Below are 13,691 nucleotides of genomic sequence, written 5' to 3' on the forward strand. Positions count from 1 at the left end.
AGCATGGAAGGGGCAGGAGGAGCAGTGAATCCACCACAGAGCCAGAGATGGCAAGAAGCTGGAAACAAACATGTGGAGACAGCTCCAAGAGCTTGTCAGAGCCAGACTTCAGGAATGGGGCTGTGTGGGCAGGTCATCATTCCCCATCTCTCTTTAGACTCCCTCACTCCTCCCAAAACCTTCCTTCACAGTAAGCAAGGTTTATCTCTGTTCCTTAAAAAGTTTGTTTACCTTTCTGTTTATTTTATCTCCCAAGTCAGCACCTGGGATAAACATTGCATTTCTGATCTATATGTGTTGTTGAACAAATGCAGCAGGCAGTGTCTAGAAGAATAGAGAGATTTAGAGAATAGGAAGTATTGTTGTTTTGTTTTCTTCATGGTGATGGGGGGGGCGGGGGGAGAGCAGTGACCCACTGGCTGGGGGCTGCAAGCTGAAAAAAAGAGAATTATTGATTCACTTTTACAATTTCACTGGGTACAAAGAAAAAAAAACCTACTGGAATCCTCCTAGTCAATAAGTCACGTAGTCACCATTTTCCTTCTCATTGTTTCCTGCCCTGAATACCACTATCTGAGATAGTTTTGAATCTGTTTTAGAACCTCTTCTTATACATATCTTACAATTTGAGTTCACTAGTTAGTTCCCTGTGGTGCCATGTCAATCTCTTCTCCATCATCAAAATGATTTCTACATGTTTCTTGAATTTCATTCTTTGACACCTACACACTCCTCCCAGACCAACATCCCCTATAAAATATTAGAACACTAAACCTGATCTGTCCTTTGTCTGAACATTTGAAAAATCTACTTTCCCAAAGTCTTGAGTGTATGTTGGCTGTGATATGGCTTTCATCATCTTCATCGCAAAGTCCAATGGAGAGGTTACGTGTCCTGAAGGTTTTTATCATTTCTCCTTTGGCAACAAGTAGTAATAATTTACATTTGAAAATTAAGGTAAAGTGACAGTGGTCTGAGCTTGATCAGTTTATTAGTTAGTCTAAGCAGTAACCAATAAATTGGGTCAGTGGCCTCTCGTAATGACCGGAAACCCTGAGGTAGAGCTTACTAACCTTCATATAGTTTTGGGGAATACATGACAACAAAGAACACAGTTAGGTAGGTAGGAAAAATAATTCAATTGGTTACATGATTGGTTGAAAATTGGGAATGAAGAGCTAACAACAACCTTTTCCTTCCCTCTTGTGACTAAGAAATGTTCATTGTTTGACTCCACCTACAAGGTTAGAGACAGTGGACAAGACTCCTTTGGATAACAAACCAGATATCCTTGAAGGACAGCTTGGTGGTGTCAAGATACTAGACCAGACTCCCTAGTGTCCACCTGTATCCCTCAAAATAACAGATTTCCTTGAGACAAAAAGAGAACAGTGACTAGCAGGAGACTCAAACTTCTAAACTTAGCTCAGAGGCAAAGAAACAGAGACTCTTGAGCAATCCCACAAAATGGGGCAGTAATATAAGACAGGATACGTTACAGAATAGAATCAATTATAAAATGATACAAAATTAATTTAATTTTTTCAAATAGTAAGCCAGATCTCCTTAGGAACTCTTCTAATTTTTTAAAAAATATTCTATAAGATCATAGTTTTAGATCTGGAAGGGGACTCAGTTTACAGATGAGAAAGCTCAGGTCAATAGAGATTAAGTAATTTACCTAGGATTACATAGCTAATAACTGGCAGATATCAGCCTAGAACCCACTCTTTTGGACTCTTGGACTAGTACTCTTTTCTCTATGCTATATCATTGATTTACTTTAGAATTATATTCTCAATTTTTATAAAAATGGAATCTATTTCAGTAACTTTCCCTTTCCTTACTTGGTAGATTTCAGTGTTACTTACATATCTCTGTCCTAACATATTTGTAGGAAAAAAAAAGTGTAGTTTTGTTTTGTTTTGTTTTTTAATGGTTTTTAAATATTAGTCATTTTCATGTATAAATACAGCAGGAGCAAATAAAGTGAAAGCTTCTTGAGAGCAAGGAATGTTTTTGTTTTTTTCTTTGTGTCCCCAGTGATGAGTATAGTGCCTTGTAAATAGTAAACACCTAATTAATGTTTGTAATTAATTGATACATTTGGTGAATTTTATGCCAGGTTATTCTGGAATAGAATACTTCAATTTCACATATAATAAAATATTTTGGAGTGAATATGTGCATTTAAGTATTTTATTTTAATATTAATACCTAGAAGAAAAGCTTTGCAAAGACCTTAAAGTACATTGTTTAGCTTTTAAAAAATTATTTGCTTTATTTGAAAAAGAAAATGTAAATTTTAATAATTTTGTTTTTGTGTTGATACATAAATATTGTATCTTAAAATTTGTGTAACTATTAATATTTTTAAAGAATATGCATCTCATAGTGCCTTACTTTTTCAAAACATTATTCATTGTGTACTGCCTGCAAAAATGCTAATTTCAATAATAACAATTCAAGCTCCTAAACATTTTAAATGGGCTCTGTTAAAGAGTCAATTTAATGAACAAGGTTAATGAAGGAATCTCAGTTTCATTTCATTAGCAACCACATATTTAACTAATTTGTTTTCCCAAACACTTTTCCTTTCTAGTTGTTGCTTTTTTAAAATTTTCAAATGTTGATTGATTGGGCAGGATGCTAGACTTCTATGTTTGAAATGTCTAAAGAGATACCTGTAATAGATATGGAAAAATGAATAAGATTTGTAATGCCTTGACAAGGTCTGGCAGTTCCAATCTTTTTGATGTGATTTATCATCTGTTGTTATTTGGAGAATATGTCCAAGTATTTCTATACATCTTTTTGAATAATTATCAATCTAAAACATTACCTCAGTGACCATTTTTTGTACTTAAGTAAACATCTATTAAACATGTAATATGAAGGTCCTTGTTCTCAAGTTGCCTATAGTCTAGTAGAGGGTTAAGATATTTTAATGATAACGATTCACTTGTGCTTGAAGGTTTTCAGAGTACTTTTTTCACAACCTTATGGGATAGATAGTATGAATCTTATGACATTGTTACAGATAAGTAAACTGAGTTTTCTGAAAGATCAAGAGCTCTGCCTATATATATATATATATATGTATGTATATATGTATGTATGTATATAATGCAAATTAAAATATAGTAAATGCACAGGGTTGGGGTGGAAAAGGTGAAGGGAAGGGAAAGGAATAAACATTTAACACATCTTATGTGCCCAGCACAAAATTTCAACAGGTAGAGAAATGTGAAGAGAGTCTTTTCCAGTGGTAGAGGATGATATACACAGAGGGTATCAAACAAAATTGGCAAAGGGCTAGAAGTCCAGTTTGACTGGAACAAAGAATGCATGAAGACCAATAATGTAAGACCAGGCTAGACAAGTAAATTAAAGCTGCTACATTGTGGAAGACCTTGGATGCCAAGAGAATAAGTTTGAATTTGCTTTGTAATAGGGAGCTACTAAAAGTTCCCAAGCAAGAAGGATATGATGCAATTTATGCAGTAGGAAAATTACTCTGGCAATGTTCTGAAGAATAGATTGAAGAGAGGACCTAACCATAAAATTGAGGGGCCTGAAATACCTTAGCCCATCAGAGGATTCATGAAGTGAATCCTGTCTCTGGTGCAAAAACTCCTCCGCAAAGACTACATCCTTTCCATGCATTACTGAATGATTTTCATCGATTGCTCTCAGGAAAAAAAAATCTTTACCTAGAGACCAGTCTCCTGGTGCATTTAGCTAAATGTCTGGCTATATTTAGCTAGTCTGTTCTTCAAATGCCAGACACACAGCCCATTCCTGAGTCCATAGCTGAAGCTTACTAGATCTTTCAGAGCTACTTACACTGGCCTAACCTTTGAGAACCTGTGCCACGGTGAAGCTCAGGAAATAGGACTTTAAAGGAAGCCAAGAAATAGTAGATACAATTAAAGTGTGTATATTTCATTACATTCACATATTTGTATTGCTATAAAACATTCTAAAAGAAGAAAATTATGCAATGATTTTTTTGTCTTTCTTCCTCTCTTTCTTTTTGCTGGGCTTTATTCAAAATTGAAGTTAGTTCCTAATTATTTAAGACTACCAAAAGTAACAAATTCAAATTCATGTGATGCTATGAAGAAAAGCAGAAAAAGCCTTTGGCGAAGTACAACGATCATTTATGCTAAAAACCTTACAAAGCATAGGCATGGAAGGTCTTTTTTTTTTTTTGGTAACATACTAAAATTCATCTATTTAAAAAACCAAAAGCTGACTGCCATTGGCTTCAGACAGCAGGTCACATCACTAGCTGGAGTTTGTAGTATTTAGCTGAGACATCAAACTTTAGCTCAGGTGATTAACTGGTTAGTGATACAAGAATTTCTAGCTCAGCTTTATTAACTTTATTTACTTATGATGAGCATTTTCTGTCACCAGCCCATAACTCTAGTGTTAATGGTTAGTCTGCAAATTCCAGTTAAATCCGCTAGTATTTGCTGATAAGTTTATTATTTTACCTGATGTAGATCTTTCCCTCTGCTATCTGTTATTTGATGTGTAAATCTTTACCTTCCCCTTCTGCCCTCTGCAAAATCCCATTGTATCCATCCTGCCTAGTAACTAAAACCAATAAAAGGTTTCTGAAAACATTGGTCAGGCCCATTGGTTGTCATGTACCATGGGACTGTGCTCCACGTGTATAATAAACCAGTTATTGAAATGTCTCTGCATGTTGATAAGTATGATTGACAGCAGTACCTATCAGTGAATCCTTGGGCAATTTTTCATGTGAGAGTGTATAGTCTAATAGTGTGAGAACATACACAAAAATTAACTAATACACAATATGGTATACATTAGGACATTAGAGGGTTTCAAAACAAAATGCTATAGAAATCCAAGGAGGGTTAGGTAAGATTCCATGGTGGAAGAGACAACATGAAGTCAGGCTTTAAAAGATCCATATGAATTCCCTAGGCAAAGAGAGTTGGGGGGACATTCATTCATAGGCTCATAAATCTGGAACTGGAAGGGACCTTAGAGACCAAATAGTCCAACACGTTCATTTTATAGAGGAGGAAACTGAGGTCCAGGGCTATTAAATGCCCGAGGTCATGCATATTTCAAAGGCAGGATTCATATCTAGCATCTCTGACTATAGTGCCATTTCATGCCGTCACCTTCCACCCCCAGACTTTGAGAGCAGCATGAGAACAGAGTTCAAGGGATGTTCCACAGGTAAAAAGGACTCTAGGTGTATGGAGGGAAATAAAATGAGTAAGGCCAAAAAGGTACTGTGGCCCCAGATTATATAGGAACCTGAAAGTCAGATACAGAAATTTGAACTTTACGCAGAACACAATAGACAGCCAATGGAGGTTTTTTAAGAATGCTTTTGTAGATTTCAGCTTGCCTTTGTCTTTCCAGAATGAAGAATCCTAATTATTTTCATCTTTCCTCACTACAGAGCCCATTGTCTCCTTGATTCAATTCAACAAACATTTATTAATTGTCTTAGTATTACATAAGGTATTGTGCTTAGCATATGGGATTCAGAGATGAGCATTTCAGTTACCCCCTCTCAAGTTTCTCTGTGTTCTTTCTCCTGAGATGTTACATTAAGAAATACATTCAGTACTTATTGATACTCGGTTTTTGAAAGGCTAAAATAATGCTATCCATTCTTTTTTCTTTGAGTACTCTCCCGGATGATGTCCAGAATTTTGTTGACCTTTTTTAAAAAATTCATTAGATAATGTCTTCAGAGAGCAGTCTAGATTCCCTTTCTGGGTCATAACCGATTATCATCCTATAAGTATAATTTGGATCACTTCCCTTCCAATGAAATGAAGCAATCTGTTACCGTAAGAAAACACATTGTAGCTTCAAGGAAAGCTCCTGAATGTTAACACGTGTGCCAAAATATGATGCAGATGTTTAATGTCTGACTAAAATATTGCTTTCCCCTCCTTAGTCACCTGTCTTTGATTCTTGGCCTAAGCTAGCATTCTATATACCACCTGTTTGTAAGAATGTTTTTATAATCTGTTGTCTTTTCTGAATTTCTGGAGTATATGCTAGAATAATAGTGGTTTTTACTAGTATCTCTTAATAAATGCTTTAGTGATTCCCAATGTGTTTTAACTTACGTAATGACAAAGGGTTTAGATAAGTATAATGAAGGAGAATGAATGGAAACCTCTAGTTATAACCTTTTGGGGAAAAAAAACTGTTGTTTTACCATTGTGTTTATTTACATGGGCCTGGAATATTTAAGACACTTTATGAATACGGAATCAGGTGCAGCCAGTTGTGAATCGAGACATATGCTGCTTAATAAGGAGATTTGTTAAAGACAGCAAAATAAATTACATCTATCTGGATGCAATCTGTTTGCCTGAGATATTATATTTGATTTTCATTAAATCTGAAAAGAGTAGAGTTGCCACCTGTCAGGTTTTCATTGGCAGCATAGGAAATGAAGGAGCCTAGGTTTATAGATTTATAGCTGGAAGGAACCTCAGAGGTCATCTAACATGAAGAAAAGTGAGGCCAAAACAGATTAAGTTTTTTGCCCAAAGTGCTCATTGTAGAGACAAAACCACGTCCAGTGTCCAGACTGACCTTTAATTCAGACACTTAAGGTCAAGTCAACATTTATTAACTGCCTTCTATGTACCAGGCACTGTGCTAAGCACTGGGGATACAAAGAAAGGCAAAAAGATAATCTCTGCTCTCAAGTGGCTTATGGTCACATAGTGCTTGAAAGAATTTTCTGATTCTTTGTCCCTTTACTAGTCTTCTTGATCTACCCTAATGCATCAAGCTGGTGAAGCTAGGCAAGATGCTATAGGAGCTTTATGAGGACAGGCTAAAGAAATTAAGATACATCCAGATAGATGAATTCTTTCCAGATAGAAAGCCTAAAAAATCAGGAGGGGCATGGATAAGACTATGGAACATGAACTTTACTAAAATCCCAGAATTCGAGAGTGAAGGAGTATCCATTGAAGCTTAAAAGAGATCCATTAAGAAACAAAAAAAGAAAAGGAAAAAGGAAACCTAGGTAGGCAGATGTCTCTCTACAAGTAAAAGGAAGTTATAGGTCTCATGTACTTAAGAAGAAGTCTTACAGCCTTGTGGTATCTCCCCTAGACTTTAAGCACAAAGTCTTAAAGGTGAGGCTTTAAGAGGATGAGCTGGCAGATACAACCTCATTCTTTAACAGAAAAGATCATGAGCTACAATTTAGGAGGGGTTTTTTTTAGGAATATTAGTTAATTTCCTCTTTCAATATTCGTCTGATTCTCCATCTTTTTGGAGGGAAATCCTCTGTAGATATCTTTGGGTATGGGGAGAATATATCCCCAATACAAGAACTTAGATAATCCACTATCCAAGGTATGTTTTATATCACCTAAAGCCCAAAAAGGAAAATTAGTCTGATTTTAGACTAAAAATGGAAATAATGATATATGCCTAGATAAAAGAAAAGTCTAAACTGACATTTAGACTAAAGGCTGACATTCAGGACCCTCACACTTGGGACCCACCCTCTTTTTCAGTTTTATCTCCTGCTTCCCTCAATGAAGTTCTCATAACAATTTTTCTGTTGTTGTTCAGTAGTTTCAGTTGTGTCTGACTCTTCACGACTCTATTTGGGGTTTTCTTGGCAGAGATGCTGGAGTGGTTTGTCATTTCTTTCTCCAACTCATTTTACAGATGAGGAAAATGAGGCTAGCAGGGTTAAGTTACTTGCCCAGGATCATACAGCTAGTAAGGCTCTCAGGCCAGATTTGAACTCAGGAAGATGAGTCCTCCTGACTCCAGAGTTGGCACTCTATTCACTGCGCCACCTAGGTGACCTAGGTATTCATACATTGGTTATTATAATTTTATATTCTTTCTCCATAATGAAAGCAATGAATAGGGTAGTGGAATTAGAATCAAGATTCAGATCCTGCTTTGGATACTTAATAGCTGCATGATCCTGAACAAGAAATAACCTCTTTGAGCCTCAGTTTCCTCATCTAAAAAAATGGGTTGGTTAATAATAGCACCTCCCTCAAAAGGTTGTTGTGAAGATGAAATGAGATTATGCTAAGCACTTCTCAGATGTCAATGTTCTATACATGTCAACTCTTTTTATCAGTTATTACAATTTTCAGCTTTATAATTATTTATCTACCTGTTGTATCCTCCCTGGTAGACTTGAGGCTCCATCAAGGCCAGAACGGTTTGTTTTTTTTTTAATATTTTGTGTTCTCTTCAGTGCTTTACATAACAGTACCTTGTCTATAGTATAGTTTGAGCATAGTAGATACTCAAACATTTGGTAGTTAAATAAATGAATCACGTCTCTCAGTTTCTTAGTTTGGCATTTTAATTGTGTTTTCAAATGAATAAATATTCAGTTAAATTATATGTTAGTCTGTACCCCCCCAGAAAAAATTAACAAGCGAGACCTCTTTTAATACTTTAAAGAATTCTACTATTTCATAAATAAGTCACCATTCCTAAGATAGTGTAAAAGAAACTAAAAACTTGCAAAGGGAAAAAATGGTTTAAGCTTTTCTGGCATTATGACTTTTTTTCCTACTAGATGAGAAGTAATTGGGTAAAATGGACTATAACTCAATTTTTAAAATTAGATAAATTTTAAATTAATAGTTGAAGAAGAGGAGTGTAGTTTTAAAAGCTTACACCACAGAGAATGTCACAGCCAAGGGTGAAAAAGAATAGGAATCTGGGAAAAGAAATATGGCATGTATATGGAAGGTATGGAAAGAGTTAGGAGGACCTGAGTTTAAATCCCACCTTCTATACTGACTAGTTGTGGGTCCATGGACTAGCCACTTAATCTCTCCAGGCCTACTGGTCTAGTTCTGAGCAGAAATACCTCTATAGTCCTGTCTTTTCCTTACCTTAAAGGGTGTGGGGATCAAATGAGATAATGTTTGTAATATGCTTTGCAAATTTTAAAGCTCTCTATAAATGTCAGTTATTAATACCTAAGGTAAAGATAGAGTGGAAGAAAGTAATTGCAGGTACTGATGATACCAAAAAGGAATCAAGCTCAAGAATTCAAAGAAAAAAAAATTGGTAGGTAAAGCTAAATTTCATGTATAGGTCTGTTTCTAAGGTCCCTAAATACAAATAAAAGAGAAGAGACAAAAAAAGCAAAGAATAAAAAAAGAGAATCATAAAGGGGAAGATCCATCCTATCCATTAGTGTTTAAATGAAACATGGTAGGGAATAGAAAAAGTGGACTAAATAGCCATAGATGGTTGAGAAATGATCAAAGGAATGGCAGTGCAAGAACTATGCTTTTATAAAAAGGAAGATCTACAAGAAAGAATAAAGTTCAATGTGGGTCAATCTTGATGTGGTAAAAAAGTAAGAGAGGGAAATGATACAAAGCAAAAAATGTTCAAAGATAATATATATCTTTGAAGGCATAATCTTAGCAACAAGCAATAAAAGGGGGAAATGGATGAAAAAGGAAGTAATAAATGTAATTAAAAGAAGACGTGTCTTATACAATCAGGGATAAGGTGAAAATGAGAAAAGCAAAGATGGAGAATGAATTCAGACTTCAAAGCAAGTTAAGATAAATGTTCCTATTTTGTTAAAGATCTTTCAGGAAGATTTTTTATTTATTAGATAGCAAACTACGATAATTTAAAGAATATTCCTAAGAAGCAGATAGCTTGATTACTATTAATAAATAGTATGTTAGTGCAACTGATATTTAAATTTTTAGTGGTTTTAGATATTTTAAGAGAATCCATTTATAAAAATTTTTTAAAATACACTATTAAAATGATTATTGTTGTTATTCAGTCATTTCAGTCATGTCTGATTCTTTGTGTCCCTATCTGGGGTTTTCTTGGCAAAGCTACTGGAGTGGTTTGCCATTTTCTTCTCCATATTATTTTACCGATGAGGAAACTGAGGCAAACCTGGGTCAACTGACTTGTTCAGGGTCACACAGCTAGTAAGTGTCTAAGGTCAGATTTGAACTCAGGTCCTCCTGACTCCAGACCGGCACTCTATTGACTTCCCTGCTGAAAGGATACTGCTACCCATTCTTCAAGGCATACCTCAAATAACAACTCCTTAATGAAGCCTTATCTAGTCTTTCTCTGCCTCTATACATATACATTCTTCCCCTAAGCTAACATAGAATCACATGATATCAGATCTACAAGAGAGCTTCAAAGTGACATCAGTGAAACCTTAACTTGGTCCAGGTATGTTATATCTCAATAACATTCCAGATAAGTGGTCATGTAACCTCTGTTTAAAGACCTCCAGTAATGAGGAACTCACTTCTTGCCAAGAGAACTCATTTCCCTTTTGGACAGTCCTTATCAGGAAGTTTTTCCTTGCATCAGACTTCAACCTGCTTCTTTGAAGCTTCTCCTCATTGCTCCTAATTCTGCCTTCTAGGGCAGAACAAGTCTAATCCCTTTTCCTTATCACATTGCTTCAAATATTTGATGACCCAGGTCATGCGTCTCTTATGCAATGTCTTCTCCGGACTGAACATCACTGATTCCTTTAACCAATCCTTATGCAATATGAGCTCCATTCCCCTCACTATCCTGTTCTCCATCTGCTGCTACTGACAGCCTCATCCTGTACTCTTTTCTCACCACAGATAATATCTTCTTAGCTCCTCCCAAGAAAAGCACAACTCTTAAAAAAAACCCTCAAGGTTTTGTGGAAGATTCTGACTCTTAAGGCTCTCTTCCTTGGGCTTAAATGTACAAAGTCTGTACACGTAAGTTACACTGGCTCCTAACTGGTCCTTCACCCCCTTCTTACCCTTTGGAAACATTGGTCCGAGCAACACTCACCCCTTTGGCAGATCATGAATGTTAACTCATCACTTATCCTGTTGACATTCCCCAAGGACTGTCTTATGGACAGACAGCAGAAGCTGCCATCCACCTGTGAGATTACAGGGTAGCTCAGTAGGCTCCCTACTGCCTAAATTTATCAGTTCACCAGCAGTGCCTGAAATATATCCTTAGAACTTCAGCCCTTCCTGTTACCAAAAATCCCCTTTGAAAACTATCAAAACCCTCTAGGAAGCATAGCATGTTAAGCCTTTGTCAGTTGTACTATATGAGCTCCCTCCTCTGAGCTCTTTTGTTTATAGTTATAGTATACAGAACACTTTATATCTCTCTTATGGTTTATTTTCCATATTAGACTAGTCTCCTTGAGTATAGAGACAGTGTCTTGTGCATCTTTGCATTCCTCCATAGCACCTGGCTCAGGTTGTTGAGCGTGGTAGGGTAAAGGACTGGCCCTGTGATCTGAACTAAGTCACTGTTGGTAGAGAGCCTTTGGACCAACCTCTTTTCCAAGAGATCGAACTTGAATCCAGGTTTCCCTGGCTTTGAGGTCAACTCTCTACCTGCTGTGCTGTGCTGTCTCTCCCACATAGTAAGTGCTCAATAAATATTTGTTTTATGAAATTAATATTTTCAAAATACAATTTGGGAAAACAGTTGACAATGGCATCAGTTTTTTAATTGCTTATTTTGCCTAAGTGTTATACTTTTTTTTTTATAAACTCTACCACTCTCTTATGCTGTTTTTCTGCATCCCTTCCCTTTCACAGCTAAGTTTCTAGAACTATTCTTCTGTAGTCATTTCCTCTATTTCTCCTTTTGCTTATCAATCTCTTACAGTTTGGCTTCTGACATTATCACTTAACTGAAAATATTTTCTCTGAAATTATGGGGGGGGAGGGCAGTGGGGTTAAGTGACTTGCCCAGAGTCACACAGCTAGTAAGTGTTATGTGTCCGAGGCTGGATTTGAACTCAGGTCCTCCTGAACCCAGGGCCGGTGCCCTATCCACTGCACCACCTACCTGCCCCCTGAAATTATTAATAATCTCTTAATTGTCGAATCCAGTGGCCTTTTCTCAGTCCTTATACTCTGTTGCTTTTGACACTGTTGATCACCTTCTCCTCCTGACTATTCTGTCCTCTTTGGGTTTTTGTGATGTTGCTCTCTTTTGGTTCTCCTTCTACTGGTCTTACTGCCCCTCCTCAGTCTTCTTTGCTGTATCACTTTTCATGTTCTACCTGCTAACTATGATTATATAAGATTCTGTCCTCAACTCTCTTCTCTCTATATATTCTCTCTCAGTGATCTCATCACTTCTCTATAATTCAGTCATTATCCCTATGCAGATGATGCCCAGATCTATATATTGAACCCTGATCTCTCACCTGATATCAGGTCCTGGATCATAACCCAGGCCATTTGACTTTGTTTATTTTAGCAACTGATTTACATGTCATGGAATCACAGAATTTTACAGTTGAAAGAGACCTTCTAGTACAACCCATTCCTGAAAAGAATCAGTACAGTAGCATACCCAACAAATGGCCATTCATTTCAAGCCTCTACTTGAAGACCTCCATTAAAAAGGACCCTACCACCTCCTAAGGCAAGTCATTTCACTTTGAGGCAGCGCTAAATTTTTGGAAGGTTTTTTTTCCCTTGAAATCTGGCTTTAAAAATTGCCTCATTGAAGCTTCTACCCTTTGATCCTTCCTTCTTGAGCCAGAAGTGTTTAACCCCTCTTCCACAAAATAAATCTTCAAAAAATTTTTGAAGATGGCCATCATTTTGCGTCTGAGTCTTCTATTTTTTTTCCAAGTTAAACCCATTTCCTTCACCATCCTAGTTGACCACCTCTGGATGCTTTCCAGGTCATCAATGTCCTTTCAAAACTGTTACTCAGAACTGAACAAAATCATAGAAGTTGAGAATTAGAAGAGACCTCACATTGCAGCTGATATACAGAAGTAATACAACGTCATCATCATCATAGCTAGCATTGATTTAATGCCTCAAGGTTTGTCAAGATCTTTAAATATGTTTTCTCATTTGATCCTCACAACAACCCTGGGAGATAGTTGCTGTTATTATCCTCATTTTACAGATGAGGAACATAAGGCACAGAGAACTCCATGGGTAAGTGTCTGAGGTCACATTTGAACTCAGGTCTTTCTGATTCCAAGTCCGGAACCCTATGTACTATATACCACACCTTTGCTTGAAAACCTTAAGGGAAGGGGAACCTACCTGCTCTTTAGGCAGCCCCTTCCACTTTTCAATAGCTCTAGTTGTTTTTCTGACAACTCAAACATCCCATTAGCTTTTTTTGGCTTTGCATCACGCTGTTAATTCAAATTAAGCTTGCAGTCCATTGAAACTAGACTTTTTTTTTTTAGAACAGCTTTTCATCTCATACTTGGGAAGTTGATTTTTGTATGTAGGTGCAAGATTTTACATTTATTTAACCCTGCTGAATTTGCTGTAGCCTGTCAAAATTCTTTTAGATCTTAACCCTGTCATCCAATGTGTTAACTATCCCTCCCATCTTTGAGTCATCTACAGATCTGATCAGCCAACTTTGCCTTAATCCAAGTCATTGATAATAATGTTACACACCACAGCACCAAGCACAGACCCCAGTCAAATCCATTACTCGCCATCTCCCAGATAAGAACTATATAAAATACTTTATCAAAGCTTTGTTAAAGTCTAGCTATTCCCATAGTATTCCCTTCAACTTCTAATTTATTAATCCTATCAAAAAAGGAAATGAGGTTAGTCTGGCATGACCTGTTCTTGTTCTTAGAACTATTTTATAACCTTAATGACTAAACATGT

General features: G+C 36.5%; 1 protein-coding gene across 5 annotated transcripts in view; it reads left to right on the top strand.

Annotated features, from left to right (window-relative positions):
* EFCAB11 (EF-hand calcium binding domain 11) overlaps nucleotides 1-13,691 on the top strand; it is a 180,613-nt gene that overhangs the window by 76,714 nt on the left and 90,208 nt on the right. The gene's annotated exons all lie outside the window — the stretch shown is intronic.

This window comes from Vombatus ursinus, unplaced genomic scaffold (genome assembly GCF_900497805.2).
Source record: "Vombatus ursinus unplaced genomic scaffold, bare-nosed wombat genome assembly UNPS02014945.1, whole genome shotgun sequence".
In the NCBI taxonomy this organism is placed as follows: domain Eukaryota; kingdom Metazoa; phylum Chordata; class Mammalia; order Diprotodontia; family Vombatidae; genus Vombatus; species Vombatus ursinus.